Source organism: Rhineura floridana, chromosome 4 (genome assembly GCF_030035675.1).
Source record: "Rhineura floridana isolate rRhiFlo1 chromosome 4, rRhiFlo1.hap2, whole genome shotgun sequence".
Classification (NCBI taxonomy): domain Eukaryota; kingdom Metazoa; phylum Chordata; class Lepidosauria; order Squamata; family Rhineuridae; genus Rhineura; species Rhineura floridana.
In genome coordinates, this window is record NC_084483.1 from 4,468,035 (window position 1) to 4,491,153 (window position 23,119).

At 39.9% G+C, this 23,119-nt stretch overlaps 1 protein-coding gene across 6 annotated transcripts in view; it reads right to left on the reverse strand.

The window, feature by feature from the left end:
- Positions 1–23,119, reverse strand: part of EHBP1 (EH domain binding protein 1) — a 400,871-nt gene that overhangs the window by 293,632 nt on the left and 84,120 nt on the right. The gene's annotated exons all lie outside the window — the stretch shown is intronic.

Consider the following 23,119-nt stretch of genomic DNA (forward strand, 5'->3'; position numbering starts at 1 on the left):
CAGGCAAGAGTCTCTCCCAGAAGACCTCTCAGGTTCAGTTCCTGATGGCATCTCTCCTACCTGGAGATGCCATTGGGGACTGAACCTGAGGGACCTTCTGCATTCAAGGAAGATGCTGCAATGGCCCTTCCCTGCACTCTCAACTTACTCAACTCTGCTGAGATATTAGGAGGCATTCTAGAATTAATCTCAGAACCCCTTAATGCCACGTGGCACTGTTATATCAGAGCACCAGGGCAAGCCAAGGGCAGAACAGTAGATGAAAGGCTGCCCTTTTAAGCAAATGCTGTTTTTTAAAAGTTAAAATTCCATTTCTCAAAAACAAAAAAGGCATTCACAATAATTCAGCTACGATTCACCAATCTGTTAGAAGTTTGTATGGTGTACAAAAATGACATTAAAGGATATTTCCACATCACAGGGCTTACATGTAGAGAAACCTTCAGATACTGTATACCCATATAAACACAGTATAAATACTCTAACATGCCTCAGTCCATCAGAAACCCTCATAAAAATGTCTAATAAGAGGAATCACCTTTGATATCTAGTGCAGAATAAACACACAGCACTGGTAGAGATTTAATGCTCTTAGTACTGCTAATATAGTGCTTTGTATGAAGGACCGAAAGAAAGATCCTTGCTAGGGACAAACTATTAGTCTCTGAGCATGCCGTGTTACCATGAGGCATCATAAATGTACAAGTTTCCAAATTAAAGAGACAGATGATAATTAGGACCTCCTGCCAGACCTGGCTTCAAATCCCTGCTCAGACATGAAGCTCGCTGGGTGACCTTGGGCCAGTAACTGTCTCTCAGTGTAACCTACCTCACAGGGATGTTGAGAGGATAAAATGCGGAAGGGAAGAACATCTTTGAACTCCTTATAGAAAAAGCAAGATATCAATGAAAATAATAATAGGAGCTTCCCAGCTACAACTGGGGTGGTGGGGAGGCGAGGGAGGAGAGAGAGGGAATTCATACACAAAAGCCCCAGTACAGACCTGAAAAATGGAAGCTTGCCTGTAAAAGGAGAGGGAAGCTCTTAACACACACACACTATCAGATCAGTGGGGCAAAGGGAATGAGGGGGTGGGGAGGCAATTATTATTATGTAATTAAGGCTACAATCCAATGCATTTTCCTGGGAGTAAGTCCCATTGAACCCAGTGGAGCTTACTTCTGAGTAGACATTATTGGATTGCAGCCTAAGAAAACCAGGAAAGCTTTCTTCTTACCTTCCTTCCAAGCTCCCCACCCTTAAACTGCAATTCTAACTACATGTACCTGGGATGAAGCCCTTCTGAATTCAACAGGCCTTACTTCTGAGCAAACATTGGAGTAGACATAGTTAGGCTCTTTTTCAGCCCCTTCCTCCCCTCAGCATTGCCTCCCTTCTGCTCCTGCAAGCCAGTGAGCTCCGCCCCTCCTCCCATGCCTGAAACTCAGGACAGGCCGGGCAGCTCCTTAGCAACTGTCCTGGCACTTCTCTTCCCCGGGCAGTGCAGCTAAGCAGGACAGATTCTGTTGCTGTAGACCTAGCCAGGGTTTGCCAGCACCACCTCCCACTAATTCCCTCCTCTGCTGCTGGCCTGAGCTTATCCTGGGAGAGCCCCCTGGGGCCCTGAGAGAGAGAACCATGTACGCCACCTTGAGCTCCTTGGAGAAAAATGTGGAATATAAATGCTATTATCATCATCATCATCATCAACAACAACCTTATGCTTATTGTTCTCAACATCATTCTCCCTAAATGCTTGACTACCGTTGCATTGTAATGTGTTTTTACTCTATTTCTAAAGCTGTTTTTTTCTGTACTGGTGTTGTCATAATATAAGATTAAAACTGAATTTTTGAAAAAACAAGCTCCACACTAATTTCAACTTCTTAGTTACAGCATAAACTATTTTGTTTTACACCTTTTGGTATCCTCTTGTTTTTCTTATTAAACAAAAAATATGCCAGTCATTTTATTCCTGGTGGTCATACTAAATTTTCTGTTAACTGGAGCTTTACATAGCCCATTACGTAAGTTAACACACACTCTGCATGGGGGAGGAATGACAGGGAAGATTACTGCTTTCTCTTTCCCTTGGCCTGGCCCTCACATCCTCTCCACCAGTGAGAGAATTGGCTGGTGCCACCCCCCCCATGCCCCACCTAGAAATGTGGCAAGGAAGGCCACAGGAACAAGGAAAGCCAGCTACAGGGCTGACCACAGCTTCTGAGTCGTCTGACCAGCATACCTTGGTTAAAATTACTAATAGTTTGTTTGAAAGAAGCCAGCTTGAACCCACGATTTGAGCTCAGAATCTTGCCCTGCCCAGTCCTATAACCACATCACTTCATGTTTAAATATGTAAATGTACTGCCTTCAAGTCGATTCTGACTTATGGCGACCCTATGAACAGGGTTTTCGAGGCTGAGAAGCAGTGACTAGCCCAAGGTCACCCAGCAAGATTCATGGCTATGTGGGGATTCGAAGCCTGGTCTCCCAGGTCATAGTCCAACACCTTAACCACCACACCACACGTTTAAGAATGCTATTTAACTATTTGAATGCGATTTAACTATTTCCATCAAATAGAATTTCTAATAAATAAGCTGGTGAAAAGATTTTAATACGATTTCAGATGAAAATAATATACCCAAACACAGGTTCCGGAATTGCAGCACCTCCTATCAAGGGGTTATGCAAACAATTGCTGAACAAGAGGCATCTAAAGTTGTTGCATCTTTCCTAATTCACCTTAATGAAACCTCCCATGGCTTTTGAAACTTTGTACAAAACACAGCGTACACTTAATAGCAGTGTCACCAAGTACGCAATCTGAGTTGGATATATAATGCAGTTATCACCATGGGAGAAATAAATTACGGAACATAGAACTTAATCCTCAGGAGACTTACATGTTTCTGCATGTAATTCTTCTAAGAATCACAGCCCATATATTTCATTGAAAAAAACAATAGTCAATTGTGTATACATTTATTTACAACCTTAGCAAAGAAAAGACTTGATAGCATACTATATGCCATAGTTTTTTTCTGCTCCCCACTGGCAAGCCATAAACACTTTCATAAACCATCTTAAAAGCAGACAAAAATTATCTGTAGTAAAACAGGAAAACAAGAATACCTTAAGCTCAAAAGAAATAAAGGTCAGCAAAGGGGCCGACAATACATTTTTCAAATAAAAGAGGAGAAATACATTCCCCCCAACAAATGCAAGCTTTCAAAAGCACAATAAATCATGTTCTGTATACAAAAAAGGGAAAGATTGAACATTCCTAATGTGGACTACTACTAACAGCTGTGACAATCATAGAGATATGCAGCAGCGCTTTACAATGCTTAAGATGTATGATTCTTGCATCTGCACTGAGATATTAATCTCCAAATATTTTTGCCAGTCAACTTTTATCATACGTATTTCTATGATTAACACAATTCTGTAAGCATGAAGAAACAAGAACTCTGACATTTTATTGTCAATATTTGCTCCAACTGTTTGTTCCATTTTAATTTGGCAATTCTATAAAAAGTTCCATCACAAGCAGGTTTAATTTTGTTCCCAGAGTATGTACAAATTAGTTATGGATGATTAACAAAGCGTTCATTGTTTTGTTTACTTTGGCTGACATGTTCTATATTATATAAAAGTGACGGAAGTACTTCATTTTGTATTCTAGCTAAATACATAAATGTTCATGCTTACAGAGGATAATCAACAAAAGAAGCGTATTCTTAAAATAATATTTTAGTATGTTCTTAAATTAATATTCACTAATAGGCAAAAAGCACTTGCTGTTTAGGAATGTACCCATTCACCAACAGATATTTCTATCAAACCTTAAAAAGCAGGGAAATTGGGCAGCTCTGGTGATTGCAGCAGGGAGAGACCTGACCTCCTCTCTCAGATATTGCACTGCCCTACAAATTTGTAAAACTGCAAACACAATTTGGGTTGGTCTTTCACAGTCCAATCCACTTCCTGTGTAGCTTGGAAGAATTTGCTAATATGTGCCCCTAAGCATATCGTGAGTGGTGGCAACACCTGCAATCAGGAATACATCTCCAAAGATGGAGAATATTTTTTTTTGTATTTCAGCCTTTTGTGTTTCAAACTGGAGGTTAGGTTATGTTCTGTTTCTATTTTGACTGCATTAACAGTTGAATCTGAAACTGCAGTTTGATGTAAAATATATGTTGCTACTTAAGCAATGATTCACGCTGTTGGAAAAAACAAACTTGGTCTGCCTAAGATGCACGTCTTTAGCCTGCTATGCTTAAACCATTCCACTTAAGGAGTAGTCAATTAAAAACAAAGAGCACTCCTAGAAATTTCCTAGAATATATTTCACCTCCCACTGTTTTAGCTTGTGCAAACTGAGACATTCCTCATAGTCAGTGCCAATATTCCACAATTGTTTTGGAGGTTTTTTTAGTGTAAATGATGCAAAGTGTTGCTGTACTTCACATATTCACAGAAAGAGAAGCAAAAGAAAATATTTAGTATAGGAAACATCAATAAAATAGCAAAGTAAATCAAACATATTTAAAGTGACTATCTACACTACATCAACTATCTTAATACTGTGCTTCCACCCTGCTAAAACAAGACCAGCACAGCATATGTCTTGTTATTTGGGCTGGTTACAGGTGTTGCCACCACTCACCATATGCTCAGAGGCACATATTACCAAAATACCCAATACAGAAATAGAACCCAAAATAGAAATAGAACATAATCTCCAGTATAAAACACAAAAGGCTGTCTTCACCATCATATGGCATTTATCCATAAAAGGCTTTGAAATTAATGAAAATAAATTTGACACAGATTTCTGGGATGAATAATAAGAGAAATATAATTTTCTAGGTTAGATTCTCTGTGGAAACATTAGTAACACAGGAAAGAAGCAAAGTAAGAAAAACACCAAGAAACATACAAAAAATGTAATTCTCTATCTTTAGAGATGTAGTCCTGATTGCAGGTGTTGCCACCACTCACCAAATACTCAGAGGCACATGTTACCAAATTCTTCTAAGCCACACCAGAAGTGGATTGGACTGTGAAAGACCAACCCAAATTGTCTTAGCATTTTTACAAATTTGTAGGGCAGTACAATATCTCAGAGAGGAGGTCAGGTCTCCTGCTCCCCTAATACATTCACTATAGCTGCCCAATTTCCCTGCTTTTAAAAGTTTGATAGAAATATCTGTCGGCTATAGGTATGTTCTTAAACCACAAGATGTTTTGCCTATTAGCAAATTTCTCTGCTTTTTAATCTGGGAGGTAAGAAATGGGATCCTGTGCAAGTTTGCTGAGAATGGATTCATCATTTGCATGCTTATTGAGTTCAATGAGATTTACTCCTGTACAGTCATGCTTTGGATAGGTGAATCTGACCTGGAGGAGGGGAAGGGAGAGAGAAATGGAGGAAGGGTAGGACTAGCTTGTATTGTAATATTAAGTTAATGCAACACAGACATTTTGCATGGCCAGATATAAAAATGAAATCATGCAGGTAAGGCCATCATCCATTGTAAATTAGACAGTGGTGATTGAGTTTCACTGTTTGCATGTGACTGACAACTTTGGGGGCTTTGTTCCATTACTTAAAAATCACAGTTCTAGTTACAGTAGGGCCCCGCTTCCCGGCGCTCTGCTTCCCGGCATTCTGCTAATGCGGCGGCTTTCCTCCCCTCTTTAAAAGCCGCTTTTGTGGCATTTTGCAGCATTTTCGCATCATTTTCGCACAACGCGCCCCATTAATGTCAATGGGGTTCCGCCTTATGGCGATTTCCGCTTTACGGCGGGGGTCCGGAACAGAACCCACCGTATAAGCGGAGCCCTACTGTATAGCAAAAGAAGTAAAGCAATATTCTTTTATCAGAGCAAAGGTGCATGCTAGCTTTTGAACAACACAGAACTCATTAGTAGGCAATATATAAAAGTAGCCAATTCTGCCACTTTAACCTCAAATTTCTTACACATCATCAGTGTTCTTGGCATTGTACAATACTCAGATGTGACATGGTCCCTGCTTTCCTCACAATTTCCAGAAGCAAAGACTGGGCTTCACAGCCACATAGGAAGCTGTCTTATATGATTGTAGATAGTTTTAAATTGTTTTAAATACATTCTTATTTTATTTTAAATTGTACTGTTTTGCTGTTTGCTGCTGTAGGCTCCTTTGGGAGGAAGGATGGGATACAAATTCAATAAATAATAATATTACGTTAGATTGTTAGTCCACCTAGTACTTTCTACACTGACTAGCAGCTGTTCTCCAGGGTCTCAGACTGCTGACGTCTTGCATTTGAACATTTTCAAGGTAAAAGGGGGGGTTCCAAGGAGTGCAAAAAGGCCTGCCTTTACTGGTGTTTTGCATCTTGACAAGTCACTGATTCAGTGCTACTGGATGACTTTTCTTTCTCACTGCCTGATCCCAGCCAGTTAGGAATCATGAAGTGAATGTGATGACATCATGATGTTTTCATAGCCCATTGGTTTTGGCTTTTAAAAAAAAGACTTCTCTCTTTGAATGTGAGATGTGTCCCCATTGCTAAGGCAACCAGGCCTACATTTCCTGTCTTGCTGTTCTGCAAGACTTTGGCCCTGATCCAACACTAGTCATGCATAGCTAGGTATGACTAGTGGTGGCAAATTATGTATGGGGTGAGCATCCAAATGCACATTCCCATCTCTTTCCTGCCACAGCTAGTCAGCTATGCTCAACTATATCCTGCTGCCCCAGTATTGCCAATGCACTCCTTCTTGCCCTTGTGAACATTTTCACAAAGGAATAAAATGAACCAAAAATCAAAGACGAGAATTGTTTGTGGGATGTGCATATGAAAGGGTTTGTGAAAATCACATACCATTTCAGCTCAGCACTAGAGAAGAGTACCTGATAGGAGAGGGTGGAGGAGACCCATAGTTCAAATATGACACATGTCTCCTCAGGGAGATTGTACAACCTTACCTGCTGATACCTCCCATTATTCATACTTCAAAAACAAACAAAACAATTACTTGCCCAGACACTCCCAGCCTCCACAACTGCCAAAGATCCCTCAAACATGTCAGTTTTGCATTTGCTGCAGAGCCATGGAGCCCACACATTCTGCTGGGGAGTTGGGAGCAAAGAAGCTGCAAATGAGGACTAAAGCTCAATCAACAAAACATTATTTGCAACAATACACCGAAATATCTCCATCCAAATACGCCAAGGCATTATATTTCAGAAGTGAAACTAATTAAAACTTAAAAAAATCCAACAACAGAAGCACTGTCCAATACTTGTATTTCCTTTATGTACGCAGAACCATGTAGAAAACAAACTAGGAAATTATTCAGCAAAAGATGTTTGGGAAATTATAACAGATCCCAGATTTGGGCACCAAATACATTTCCAGCCACTGTCAACTGATTATAGCCCAGACAGGTGGACTGGTGAGAAGGAAAAAAAACGGATGTTGTCTCTTTGTTTATGACAATCACAGAAAGGGGTTGCAGCCGCTTTGAAATGACTGGAAGGGAAGGAGAGAGAATGGAGCAACTGCCATGTAACTATACTACCCTTGCCTAAGGCAAAAGGGACAGTGAATTAAAAAAAGAAAGAAAAACTGCAAAAATTGTATGAAATGCTTCACAAATTACTAAGACAACCTTTTAACCTTATAGTTCCTATAATTACTCAACTATAAACGCACATCCTATTTATAACACTGTATTCTAAAGTCAAGTAAAAGGATTTGATGAACAGTTTGGTGAAGTTCAGTAAGCTGAGCTGTGTATGTAATGGAAATGTTACATATTTAAGTTTATATTGATATGGGAGGTCCTGGAGGTTAGGGGAAGCATGTGGGCACGTAACAAATCTGTATATGCAGGAAATCTAAAAAACTGAAGTTCAGATCATAAAGGTAATACCGTAATACAGTTTTTTCAAAGTGTGCATTTTCTAAAATTTAAGGCACAGTGAAATTTACAGCTTTTATCCGCATTTTCCTAGATGCTCATTTACATCTAATGTCCAAAATGAGGTGACTGTCAGGTTTCACATATAAATGCCAACCATTCCATGTTGTGAAATGACCATAAGGTTGTGAAAGCCCAAAATCTATCTATTTCTCCAGCATTCAGGCATGCATAAATAAATGCTGACAATCACATTAGGTGGCTGTCACTATTCACTGAAGCATCTGAGTTTTCTAACATCCACAAGAGGTGTCTGGGAATGACAACATTCACATATAAATGATGACACTCACCAAAATCCAGACATTACTATAACACATTTATGCATATATATTTTAGGAACCTAACAGCTATTGACAAGGAACACTGCCACCCAAATGAAAGGTTTACAATAGTTTAGAATACTCTCTCAATGATCCTTTCCTGACTACCACACTTTCTATACGCCCACCCCACAAATGAAACATATTGCAGTTAACTGAAATACTGCAAACCATTAAAAATGGAACAATGGAACAATTATGTTTCATAACAGAAAGAAACGTTTGAAAGATCAGAAATCAGTGCTATAGCTACAGATAGTCTGCAGCTGTGGCTACTCAGAGTTATATTCCAGCTAAACTATATTTTAAAAAATGAAGAAAGTAATTACACTCCATATGTGCAACTTATACATTAGGGCCCCGCTAATACAGTGGGTTAGGGGCCAGGCCCCTGCCGTAAAGTGGAAATCGCCGTAAAGCAGGGCCCCATAGACTATAATGGGCTGCGTCACGTCAAAATGATGTCAAAATGGCACGTGATGGGAAAAACCCGCCGTATTTGCGGAACAAGCGCTGTAAGAGCGGGGCCTTTCCCTAATTGAAAACCGCCGCATGAACGAAGCGCTGTAAAGCGGAATGCTGTAAAGCGGGGCAGTACTGTATATGACTTGGATTAATGTGTTTATACTTGTTATCTTTGGTGGCATGATGGACCAAGAGAAAGAGCCAACTCAGACTACTCAAACAGTAGAGATGTGCATGAAGGAAAACTAAGGTAGCAAAAGTGAGAGACAAGAGGACATAACTCAAGGACAACTAGCGTGTTAAGGAACTGTCATTATCGAGCTCACATAACTGGAAATTCATGCTCTTGTCCTTACATTGGCTTAGGCAACAGCATCTGCAGCACTTTAATTAGTTACCACAATTAACACCTCAAAACTACAAACACAGATCTGTACAGATAATGCACTGTAAGTAGTAATTGTAAACCAACATTAATCCAGGACTAGCCTAAATATAATCAGGCTTGTGTTGTGTCCACCTAAATACTATGAAATCAAAACTGAGTACTCCAAATGCCAATTGCAGCCACTTTCCTCAGATATGTTTTGTGTTGTTGAAGGGCAACTCAGAAATAAATTTTTAAAAGCCTTGGTGCACATAGGTTTCCCTTTGCATATACCTCACCCAAACCAACACACAGATATAAACAAATGCCCAGCCCAAACAGCCAACATGCTCCATGGTGTAAATGCTGGACTGGTGTCTTTATGGCTTCCCCATTCAGCTCAACAAACAAAGAAGATCTGCACACATGTGTATACAGCCATAGTTATTATGGATTTATTATGAGAATTGAACAGGCTGCTCTTCATCCTGAAGAGTCCCAAAGCAGCTTATACAAGTTAAAGTGCTAAAACAAAACAAAAATGAAAAAGTTACTAAAATCACAGCAGTACTACAGCAAAGTCAGCATAAACTAAGACAAGCATATTAAACGAAAAGCTCTAACAGGTCTAAACAACAAGGATTATGCTGGGTGCTGAAAGGATATGAGATTTAGCACTAGGAAAGCCTCCCTGGAAGGGCATTCGAAAGCCTGTGGATGTAAACAGCCCTATTCCCAACAGTGAACAGGAAAGCTGTTGTTTGTTTGGGAAATCCATAAGAAAATCAGAGTTATTACAATGGGTTGATGAATTAGGGTAAACATTTATTTTCTAGTGTTAATCTAATTTCAAAATACATTTGAATTTAATCTAATTTGCACTGCTCTTCAAAGCTCTGCTTCTAAAATACATTTTTAAAATATAAAACTATAGAGCCTGCTCTTTTTTAAAAAAAATCTACTCAACAGTAGAACTCACACTGGGGTATATTACATTTTCTCAGCACTAAGGAAAATGTGGTTCTTTCCCCAGCTAGAGCTTTTTTTATATAAATAAACACTGTGTACAATATAACCGTTACAAGTGCCTATTGATTAGTATCCGAAACATCACTGGAGATGACAAACTTATTTACTGTGCCCTTTGTGAACTTTAGTGTTTTAAATTACTTTTACTTCTGTAGAGGCTGAGCACTTTCTTCTCTGTAGCATTTTAGTATGTGGGTTCCTTGCATATTCCTAAAACAGAAAGACTGCCAATGTACCATTAGTCACCATTTTGTCACCCCTTTTTAATGTAATGTGAATTTTATTTTTTAGACAAAACTGTTTCCTTCTCATATCACAGAACTAATTAATATCATCATCATGTTGGACAGGATATCTTGTACAATGTTAGAAAAGAGACAATTAGTGAAGTACTAAAAATAAAATCTGCTTTATTATATCTTGTTTCAGTTGTTTAGGAACAGTTATAAGGGATTGGGGAATCAAAACTTCTTACGTATAAACAATCATATTCTATGGCAACTATCATCATGAAATGTATATCTTGGAATTCTAGATATGTTATAATGCATTTTTCAAATCAACATGTTCCTGTACTTTGCAGTCAGAAAATCATCACCGATTACAACTTTGTTCCATGAAGACCCTGATTTTAAGTTATATTTATCCAACTACAGGAGTGACACAAACATGAGAAACTGAAGCTGTTTTCAGCAGTACTTCTCAAAATTCCTACTCAGGTATAATCCTCCTCCAATCTACAAGATTACTCTCAAGCAAGCTGACTGAGTAAACTTATGAAAGGTTAGATAATTTACAGTTAAAAGTTTAAACTGTTCCACTGTATTTATGTCAATAAGACCTGATCCTCCAATACAAACACATGGCTCACAAACATAACAAATCTGCAAAATTGCCTTTGTCTTTCATCTGTATCGTCCATCAGAAGTAGGTTTTATTCATGTATCATACTACTAATATATCAGTCATCCAATGAACATTTATGACTGCAATTTACCTTCATTCAAATCATCAAGAATTTTGTTACCTTGTTTTCTAGCGGAGATCTACTTTGTTAACCAAAGCACAACCTACGTTACATAGGATCAAACCAAATTTGAAATTGTTTTAGAATTTTAATGTGATGAAAGAAATTTTTGGCTCATCTATTCATCATATGGAAGTCTCAATCTTTATAAAATGGATGGTGACTAAGCATCAGACAGACACAGAGAGTGGTAGCATGAGGGGAAAGCCTGTATTTTACTTTTGAAAATCAAATATTTGGGGCAGTATGCTTAAATCCGCACTCACTGTTATAATTTTGGGAAGTCTTGGTGTTAGTGCTACTTGTACAAAAATGAACACTATAGCATGTCTAGTCTCAATGACTGTGCGTGTGCGCATGTGAAGTTTGTAAACTAAAACCTGCATTTACGCAACAATTCTGAATTCCACAAGAACAACCAAGACACCAAAAATTGAAACAAATGAGTGGCACATGAGGAAAATATAACACGACTCAGCAATATTAACAGTAGCAGCAGAAATTCAAACTTGCATTGTTTCTAAGGAAAGAATAATTTGCCAAATGTGATTACAGAATGCTTCAATATAACATTTATTTTATAAAGGCTAGAAAAACCTAGAACATTAATATCTCTTCCACAGTTCCTTTCAAAAATCAAGAATCAGATATTATATATAAAGTCTAATACCTTATTAATAGCTATTCTTTATTTATTTTTTTAGAAAAAATAAAAATAAACAATAAACATTTTGGGATACTGGGTCTAACAGGTTGCCCTCCTCATCAGCATTCATCAGCTATTTAGCACTGATCAGATAAACAACTGCTAGGTGCTAATTAGTCCTGTCAGAACTTAATAGCTGATAGGAAACCCCCTCCCAGTTAAGCAACAACTCAGTTATCTGGCAGGTTTGTTCTTCATCAATCCTCTCAAATACCTAGAGTTCCGCTGCATGTTAACTGTCAGAATGTTAATTGTCAGAATGAAAACGAAGTTTACACCAACAGAAAAGTTAAATTACTTGCTCCTGTAACCTCCTCAGGTTCAGGGATGTGATTTTTGGAACACTTATTATGACGAAAGTGCCACTGAAACCAGACAGCCATATGTCAATATATTTAAGATTACAGGGTAAATTAGATATTGAAATTTCATAAGTCTTCATTTCTTCTGACCATTTACCGTTCCTCCACTTCTTCAGCCACAGCCAGTCAACAATAGTTTTAGGGCTACTCTGCACATTACTGGAGGCACAGTTGCCTATATGTCCCCCCTCCAAAGTGACACAAGCAGCAGCTTAGAGCAGTGGTTCCCAGCCTGGGGTTGCAAAGTCATCCCGGGGGGGGGGGGGTCGCAAAGACCCAAGAGAATAATATGTATTAATTAAAAATGATAATTAATGGCTTTTCTATGCACCACCAACTTGTGAACCTGTACTGCATGTGCACGCAGCTGCTTCCACCAGAGCCTCCTCCTCCCTTGTCAGTGGCAGTGAGGAAAGATTGCTTGATCTGATTGGCTCTGGCTGTAAAAGGACCCTGGGAGGGGGCTGCCTGCCCAAAAAGTAATGGGAGAGAATCCCGGAGTGTCCCTCCATAAATGCACACCTAGGCACTCATTAAAAATTGACTGTATAGTTAACATATAGTACAATGTGTACGTGTCTACTAAGAAATAAGTCTCTTCGTATTTAATGAGGCTTACTCCCAGGAAAATCAAAATGCAGTAATCAGACCTGACTAAGATTCTGTTGAAGCTCTGAAGCAGTACTACTTTTGGGGGATGGAACATGAAGCACAACACAAAGATGCATTATTCTGGTTAAAGGAAGTAAACATTTATATCTATAATACAAGGACTTAGGCTGCAATCTTAACCAGGTCTACTCAGAAGTAGTCCTATAGAGTTCAATGGCTCAACAGTCATATGAGGTAGGAAAGGCTGAGAGTTAGTGGCTGACCCAAAGCAGTAAGTGAGGGGGGGGGAAATGATGGGTAAAGTAAGTTTTTAAAATGTGAAATTGCACGTGCTCAGTGTATTTTTGTTGCTATTGATCAAGGCTTTGAGTGCTTTTTTATAGTTGTATATGTTCATTTTAAAAACCTTTTAAAATATTTTAAAATATGTTAAGTTAAAATATTCTTAACTTCAGTTCTTTGCATGGTTTAGGGTTGGCACTGGGAGAGAGCAGGGCCCTTATGCCTTTAACAGCTGTATGGCAGGCAGAAATTAAAGAGAAATAACGCCTTTTCTAGTATGGCAATACAATTGGGGAGAAAGCTTCACCTGTTGACATTCTGTCTGTTAGACATATTATTTTTATTGTCATGTGGAGCTTCCTGAGCCGGGTGCTGAAGTGGAAGCATCATTGTATACAGGTGGAACACTTAAAGCCAGAGTCCAAATGCCCTTTCTTCAACCAGACTCTGTTCACCACTCTGGGGGGTTTACTTTTATCTCCTTCCTTTCATTTCCTTCAAAATTTGCTAAAAGTTGTTACATTGCTGCAGCCTGCCCTAGGATCTTCCGGTGAGGGGCAGATAATAAATATATTTGTTTTTGTGATGAATAAAAAGTGATACTGTTTAACACTTCATCATGTTTCCCCCTCTAATCAACAGAGACTAAACTTACACCACATAGTATGTGGGGGTCATGAAAATGTTTGAGCTTACAAAGGGTGTCCCATACTCATAAAGGTTGAGAACCTCTCGCTTAGAGAAAAATGGGGTAATTTAGAAGGGGGTGGGGGAGGCAATGCGGGCTGCTCTTCCCCAATAGCACTGCTCTGGTCCAGTCCAGAGCTACCTACAGTCACTTTTAAATAAAAAGTGAACGCATCAAGAGATCATATCATAGAACTACAATCCCATGTGTAACTTGGCCCTTAAAATGCATGATGTGCATACACACTTCTTAAAAGGTGCTAATACAATTTTGCTCAGCTCATTTTAAATGTATCACACACAGTTTAATATGTTTGGGTATGCAATTATTACTGTATTATGCCAGCAAATGATGCCACTGGGAGCCATGAGGAATTTGAACATTTCAGTAATGACGATCATTGGAGAATATAGCAATAACTTCATGGTTACCCTTAAGAATATGTATGATGTGAATGTATTTCCAGTCTACATAAAGTTTATCTTCCTACTGAGGGCACTTGTTTTGGACAACTCACCTCCACACCTGGCCTTTAGATAGCAATATTTCACTACCTTTACCAGCACATGCATAGCAACATTCTACTGTGCAAACTAAAAGAGAAAACACTTTCCCCAATTTTCCAAATAAACGTATTTGGAAATAAACACACAAGCTAGGGGGAGCAGCTTTGAAAGCCTGACAAACCAGCAAGTCATTGGAACAAAATATCTTTGTGGCAGAGCTTCTCTTCTGACTAAAGAACTTGAGGCTGGTTAACTTTATTAGAGCTGTTATTAAGCAATTCAATCCAAGGCTTTTTTTAACTAGATCCCACATAAGATATAGTACTTAGTAAGTTCCTTCGAGAAGTTTATGGAAAATGGCCCTGCATGTTTTAAGTAAACCTCTGGTCAGAAAGCAGCAGGAAAGAAAACCCTGAGTATAACAAGTTGCTACTTAAATGTTAAACAGTGCTCTGTGAACCATTTTATATTAAAATTGGATAGTTCTGAACATCACACATACAAGAAGTATTGTTTGACACAGTGCCATTTTGATGATAAATTGCAATCTACAGCTCAAAATAATTCTACCCAAGGATTAACATTTCAGAGGCTGAGCCAGAGATTATGTGTGCAGATCTTGAATTTCATCATCTCCCTTTGGCACAATAGCTTATTCTTCCTTTTTTTCATCTATTCTCTTATGAAGGGTCAGGAAAGCTTAGCCTTGCTGTTTCATTCATTTCATCTCTACATTAACCAGATACCTTGCAGTCTTTAGTTCTTACATGTTATTCCATTACAAATACTACAGCTACACCATGCTACGTTTCCCCCCCCCCCATGAGGTATGTGCTAAATCAAAGGGTGCCATCAAGTGGTTATATTGCACTAAACAGCACTATGTAGCCCAACTTTTGGAAAGGGGTTTCACCAGGACACACACACACTGTTGACATTCCATCACATTTTAAGAGTTCCAGGAAATTTCAGGAGGTCAAAATAATTGTCAATCGCTTTACCCTCAATCCTTTTCAGATTTACTGATTTGAAAGCTCCGTATGTCCTCAAATTTGGCACTAATGTATAAGTGTAAAGTATAAAATGGTTGGTAGTTATGTTAATACATATGCCAGCACTACAACACCACAAAGGACTGTTATCACACTGATGGACGCTAGTTGTTCACCCCACTCCCCACCTTAATTTCTCTTACACTCCACACTGTGCAACATACTCTCACATATTTTTCTGACTACATGTTTTGATGTAACTGGGCACAGTATGTACTATGGGTGCAGGCTACATAATTATCTGTAGAAAATTTCCACAGATTTCTAGTGAAATAGAACTACCAGGCTTGGGACATTTGTTGAGGGAGGGCAGACATCTGAAGGCTGTTACTGAAAACACCAAAAATAGCCAGCTTTTGCAAGATGTGCCTGCAATCTAGCAAGCGTGTATCCTATCATCAGTTGCTCGCATAATGCTACATTTCATGGTTTAGGGGGAGGATTCCCCCCCACAAGGTTTTGATAGCAAGCCTTGAAACTCGTCTTAAAAGTGCAATCTGCTAAACTGCAGGACACTCAGTACAACACAGTGAACAGCATCTATTCCCCACCATGGTTCAGCCTGAATGGCTTCATCTCTGACTTTGCCAGAGTTGAGCCTTCCTGATCTGTAAACTTCCTTTACAGCTGAATCATTTGCATGTTTATTCACAAGCAAGTCCCTCTGAGTTCTGTGAGACCTACTCTAAACAAGGTTTGTAGCTTAAGCCTAATTAGGAGTAGCCATAGAAAATACCTATGAGTTATAAGAGGCTAAAACTAAGCAAAGTGGAGATGTGGTAAGGGAGAAGTTGTTTTAGGAGGACCCCTGTGTTCACTCATAGTTTGTCCCTGACCTCTAACTTACGTAAAGTTATGAATGGAAAAGAGGAGGCATTAAGTTAACTCCCATTGACTACAAATCAATGGATGACTCCTGACAATTGCTTTTCCATTTTCTCCCTCTAAGTCCCCACAGCTTCTATCCCCTTTTTTTCTTATTTTCTTTTATTTATTTATTTATTTTAAAAAAAACACTAACCTGTTGCTCCAAGTAGCAGCTTAGCAAATGAGGCTAAGATAGCTTGGGGAACAATGCACACTTTTTCAAAGTTAAAAAAAAATAGGGGGAAAGCCCTTGGCTACCTCATCACTGTAAATGCCCTTCCCACCCAAAAGTAGTACAATTTCTCTCTCTTCCATGAAAGTCCCCAAAATGATCTCCCGCACCTTTGTCAGCAAGCAGAAATTCAGTGAAGGGAGGCAACTAGCATCTTGCCTTAAGTCTGAAAAGCTCAGACAAATAATGATAGAGCATACTCATTAAACATTAATAAATCATCAAATCTGGATGGTAGCCAGTTCTTAACTCAGATGTGAAATTGCTGATTTCCTAACAAGCATGTCCCTTAGATGAGACTCCATACCAGAGGACTGAAAAACAGGCAATGTAACTACAACATTTCACAGGGATTCAGGAGGAGGGGAGAAGGTTTCCAGGAAATTGTTGGTCAGTTAGCATCACATTTTCTGGGAAAATTGATGGAAAGCATTATTACAGATAAAATTATAGAGCCACGAGAGTGGCTGTTGTATACTATAGCCAGCATGGATTTTTCACATTCCACACCGTTAAATTGAAAATACCCCTCATGCCATTCTGAAGCTTCCCATAAGCTCATTTCAAAACAAAACCTTATAAAACTTATAGTTCTGAACTCAGAAACGCTTGCTTAACAATTCTCTAAGTTTTCATGGCAATACACAAAACACTCAGAGAAACTTGGGAGTTCAATGTGCAAAAGAGAAAAAAATCCAGTCTCATAATTAGTTGAAATTAATTAAAATCAGCCATGTTCACAGAGTACCTGTAATCCTATTACAGGCATACCCCGCTTTAACATACACAATGGGACCGGAGCATGTATGTACATGTAAGCCCTGTGATGTGGAAATATCCTTTAGTGTCATTTTTGTACACCATACAAACTTCTTAACAGATTGGTGAATCGTAGCTGAATTATTGTGAATGCCTTTTTTGTTTTTGAGAAATGGAATTTTAACTTTTAAAAAACAGCATTTGCTTAAAAGGGCAGCCTTTCATCTACTGTTCTGCCCTTGGCTTGCCCTGGTGCTCTGATATAACAGTGCCACGTGGCATTAAGGGGTTCTGAGATTAATTCTAGAATGCCTCCTAATATCTCAGCAGAGTTGAGTAAGTTGAGAGTGCAGGGAAGGGCCATTGCAGCATCTTCCTTGAATGCAGAAGGTCCCTCAGGTTCAGTCCCCAATGGCATCTCCAGGTAGGAGAGATGCCATCAGGAACTGAACCTGAGAGGTCTTCTGGGAGAGACTCTTGCCTGAAACTCTGGAGAGCTGCTTCTAGTCAGTGTAGACAGTACTGGGCTAGATGGAGCAATGATCTGACTCAGTATAAGGCAGCTTCCTATGCGAGCAGAAGATCCTGGTGGAGAATTGAAATGTTTATTTGAAGTGCTTTTTTCAAAGATCTTTGCAAATGACAGGAAAGGATGGATTCAACCCAGGAGGAATGTGGTTTGAGGAGGAAAGGAAGGGACAAGGGTCCCCTGATACCCTGTGCTTGAGGGTCCCCAGAAACCTGGAGCTGGCCCTGCTCATGGGAGGTGTAGGCCAACAACATCTAGAGAGTTCCACATTGGCTGTTGTTGTTGTTGTTATTATTATTTATTTATACATACATACATACGTACCCCGCCTTTTGGCCAAAGGCCCTCAAGGCGGCTTACAAAGAAAAATAAACAAGTATAAAAATACATCACTGAAAGCAATACAATTTACAAAAATTAAACTAAATAACAAATAACATTATTAAGAAAAACAAATGTCCAAGAAAATTTTTGAACAAGTGAATTTAAAATGGGTCACTCTGTCTTTGCCAGCACACAATATTCCATGTTGAGTCTCCAGACACAGTTTACTCTGTTCCAGTCCCAGCACACTGTTGGGATTGGACCCCATTTTTGAGACTTCCATTTCTAAGCCAAACTCAGTAATCGGATGCAAGCCGAAAGAGGCAGCTACCTGGGGATGGCTAGCCCTGTTTTAGCACACAGGAGTAGTATTACTGTTTTGATTTACATTTTGTATACAGGCATACCCCGCTTTAACATACGCAATGGGACCGGAGCGAGTATGTAAAGTGAAAATGCACTTAAAGTGAAGCACTACTTTTTTTTCACTTATCGATGCATGTACTGCACTGCAGTCGTCATATATGGGCATAACTGATGTAAATAACACATTTATAACTTAAATAAACATAAAATAAAATAAAGTAAGCTTACCTTTAATGTCAGCTGGCAGATGCGAAATGGATGGACGAAAATTTACCTGTATTGCAGGAAGGATGAAGGAGAGGGCATATCTTCTACTTCATAAGTCGAGTCATCAAGGGCTAGATGCTTGTTGCTGGCGACTTGGATGGACTACCTGAAGTAGGAGTAGGGCTCGGGGCTGATGTCGATGCTAGAGATGGATCAGTGGATGTTGATGGTCTGGGAGATTGACTGGTGCTGCTGGTGGCCTTTTGAGAAAGTAGGTGTCTATGGAGGTTTGAACTGTAGCTCTTTTCCCTGTAGATTTCTTTGTAACAGGCATAAGCCCCTGAAATGTTTGCATTGACTTTGGAACTTCTTTCAAAGTCCCTATCAAGCTTTTCAAAAAGAGCCATGGCGCTATCAAGATAACGGAAAACTTCCAAGAGAACTTTTGAAGTTAGGCCTTCAGGCTGTTCCACGGTCTCATCCTCATCCGGCACATTTTCTTCCTCTCTCTCCTCTTCAAGTTCAAGAAGATCTTCATTGCTGAGGGGTTCAGTATGGGACGCCATAAGTTCAGCAACATCTTCTGCCTCCACTTCCAGCTCTAACTGCCGTGCCATCTCTACAATATTTTCAGTAACATCAGCTACAGGATCTGCAAAGGCTTCGACATCATCAAATAACTGTGGGCATAATTTTGTCCAGGCCCCTTTTATGGTTGTTTCCTTGATATCATTCCAAGCATCTCTTATCGTTTTGATGCAATCCAAGATTTTGTAGCTTTTCCAGAATTTCTTTAGGACTTCTTGTCCTGTCCCCTCTTCATTGTCTATTGCTACAATACACTTGCTGAAGGTTCTTTTCAAGTAGTTCAACTTGAAGGTGGCTATGACACATTGATCCATGGGCTGCAGGAGTGAGGTGGTATTCGGTGGTAGGAATTCCACTCGAATGTTAGGGTTCAGTTCATCTAACGTTTGAGGGTGGTCAGGAGCATTGTCTACAAGGAGCAGAATTTTAAGAAGGATATTGTTGTCCCTGCAATAGGCTTTCACCTCTGGTACAAAGCAGGTGTCAAACCAATCTTCGAAAACAGCTGCAGTCACCCATGCTTTTCTATTAGACCTCCAGTGCACTGGAAGTCTAGTTTTAACGTACTTCTTTAAAGCTCTAGGGTTTTCCGAACGATAAATTAGCATAGGCTTTAGTTTCAAGGTACCAGAGGCATTGCCACCTAACAGGAGGGTTATTCTTTCTTTAGCTGGCTTGTAGCCTGGCATTGGTTTCTCCTCTCTGGCGATGAAGGTTCTTGCAGGCGTCTTTTTCCAGAACAGCCCAGTCTCATCCACATTAAAAATGTGTTCCTTGGAGTAGCCTCCCTCTTCAATAATTCTGGCACGGTCGTGTGGATAGCTTTCTGCAGCCTCAGTATCTGCAGCAGCTGCCTCTCCTTGCACTCTGATGTTATGTAGGTTAGACCTCTTCTTGAACCTGTCGAACCATCCACGGCTTGCAACAAATTCGGCATCCTCCGCTGCCTCACCTTTCTTAGCCTTCAGGTCATTGAATAGGCTTAAGGCCTTACTTTGAATCATTGCCTGGCTTACAGGAGCCTGGCGTGCAGTCTGATTTTCTATCCAAGGTATTAAGAGTCTCTCCATGTCTGCAACAACGCTATCCTTTTTTCTAATTTTTGTTGTGTTCACTGGCGTAGCACTCTTAACTTCCGCAAGAATTTTTTCTTTACTCTTTATGACTGTGCTGTCGTTCAAGTGAAGCCTAGCCTTCGGCCTATCTCAGCTTGAGAAACACCTTCATCAGACAGTTTAATCATTTTAAGCTTCATATCTAAGGTGACAGATTTACGACTTTTCTTTGTATCTGCCATTATGTACTGTACTGTAATACTGTACAGTACTGTCCTGTACAGTACTGAAGGCAAGGGGAAACAATACCAATACACACGCTATTGGGAGTCACAAGCCAGCAGTGGCAAAAGCCACAACTAACGATGGGCAGAGACAGAGAGAAAAAGCAGGAAAGGAAGATGGGACAATGGAGGGGTATAAAATGAAATCAGGGTGCTCTAAAGAATTTTTTATTTTTTTATCACAAACAATTACAGTAAAGCAGATGGGACAATGGAGAGGGAGAGGTATAAAGTGGGACAGTAAAATGAAATCAGGGGGATCTAAAATGAAATCAGGGGGATCTAAAGAGCACGTGGTGCCCCCACACACACTGCCCCCCCCCACGCACACACACTGCCACCACCGACCTAGGCCGGGGCAGGCAGAGCTCTGATCGCTCTTTACAGTACTGTAAACTAAAGTACTTAAATGTAAAATAAAATATCTTTAAATGATTACAGTACTGTAAAAGGTTCTGTCTCCAAGGCAGCAGCCACTCAGATTGCTAGATCACTCAATCGCTCTGCTCAGATCGCTAAGACGACAACGCTTCAGAACGCACGTGGCACGCAAGTTCCATCAGTGTCCATTATTGCAAAGTGCGTACTTTAAAGTGGGGTATGGTGGAGTATGGAGCATGCACGTTATAGCGCGGTGACGTTAAGCGGGGTATGCCTGTACTGACCTTGCCCCATACTCTGATCTTCATCTTCTGCAGTTTAAAAATTTTAAGAATGCCTGGCTGATTTTAAGAAATTTGACACTGGAGTCAATGATAAGCACAGACATTCTCAGCAAGAACGAACTGTCAGTGTTCTAAAAGCCAGACTCACAGCTGTTTGGCTTGGCTAATCAGGTGGTCACACCCATACCAGACATTTATTCCACTTTAAACAGTTATGGCTTCTCCCCAAGAATCCTGGAACGTGTAGTTTGTGAAAGGTGCTTAGAGGAGACTCCTGTTCCCCTGACAGAGCTCCAGTGGAAAGAGTGGTTTAACAGTCAGCCCCTCCTCTGGGTACTGTAAGCTCTGTAAGGGGAATACGGCATCTCCTGGCAACTCTCAGCACCCTTCAATAACTACATTTCGCAGGATTCTTTGAGGGACGCCATGCCTGTTTAAAGTGGAATAAGTGTCTGGTGTGGATGTGGCCAGGGAAAGTTTTCTTTTAAATTTGAGTGGGAGACTACACGTGCCTGATATAGAATCAAAAGGTGGGGGAAACGCTGAAAAACAATTGTACTGTTCATGTTTTCCTTTTGGAAAGGAAAGGGGTTTGCCCTCTACCCAGTGCCCACTCACCAAATCTCCTCACCTCTTTCCCCTCCCTCCCTCCCCCTACCCTTCCTCTCCCCCTTCCCCCTCCTCCCCCAGGTAAGTTTCACCTATGCTAAGCATGACTGTACAGGAATAAATCCCACTAAACGCAAAAGGCATGCAAATGACCGATTCTCAGCAAACTTGCACAGAATCCCATTCCTTACCTCCTGGATTAAAAAGAATGTAACTATAGCCAACTATAGCTTGTGGTTTAAGAATGTAACTATAGCCAACAGATATTTCTATCAAACTTTAAAAAGCAGGGAAATTGGGCAGCTATAGTGAACGCACCAGGGGAGCAGGAGACCTAACCTCCAAATACTCAGAGGCACATGTCACCAAATACTTCCAAGCTACAGTGGAAGTGGATTGGACTGTGACAGACCAACCGAAATTGTCTTTGCATTTTGACAAATTTGTAGGGCAGTACAGTATCTCAGAGAGGAGGTCAGGTCTCCTGGTCCCCTGGTGCATTCACTATAGCTGCTCAATTTCCATGCTTTTTACAGTTTGATAGGAATATCTGTTAGCTACAGGTACATTCTTAAACTGCAAGGTTTTTCTGCCTATTAGTGAATTATCAACCATAAAGAAGAACAAATCCTAATGAAAAAGAATCAACATTGCTTCTGCAGAGATAGGTCCTGTCTCAATAAGGTTTTAACAGTTCTTTGAGAATGTCAACAAGCATATGGATAGGGGTGATCCAGATGGCATTGTATACGTGGACATTTTAAGAGCTTTGGACAAAGTGTTTCAGCAAAGGCTCCTGAATAAATGTAGTAGTCACATGATATGAGGATAGATCCTCTTATGGTAACTGGTTAAAGAACAGGAAGCATAGGAATAGACAATTCTCACATTGGAGAGGTGTAAGAAGCGTGATCTGCAAAGAATTTGAATTGGGATGAGTGCTTTTTAACTTGTTCATAAATAGTCTGGACTTATGAGTGAGCAGTGAGGAGGGAAGTTTGTGAATGACAACACATTATTCAGGGTGGTGAAAATGAAAATGGATTGTGAACCGCTCCAAAAGGATGTCTTCAAACTTCACACACAAACCGGCAGCATAGTGTTTTTATAAAAATTATGCTGTGGCTGTACTTCGAATACTATGTACAGTTCTGGTCCCTGAATCTCAAAAAGGATATTGAAGAGCTGTGGAAGGTTCAGAACTCCAAGAACACAAAGAATTCTA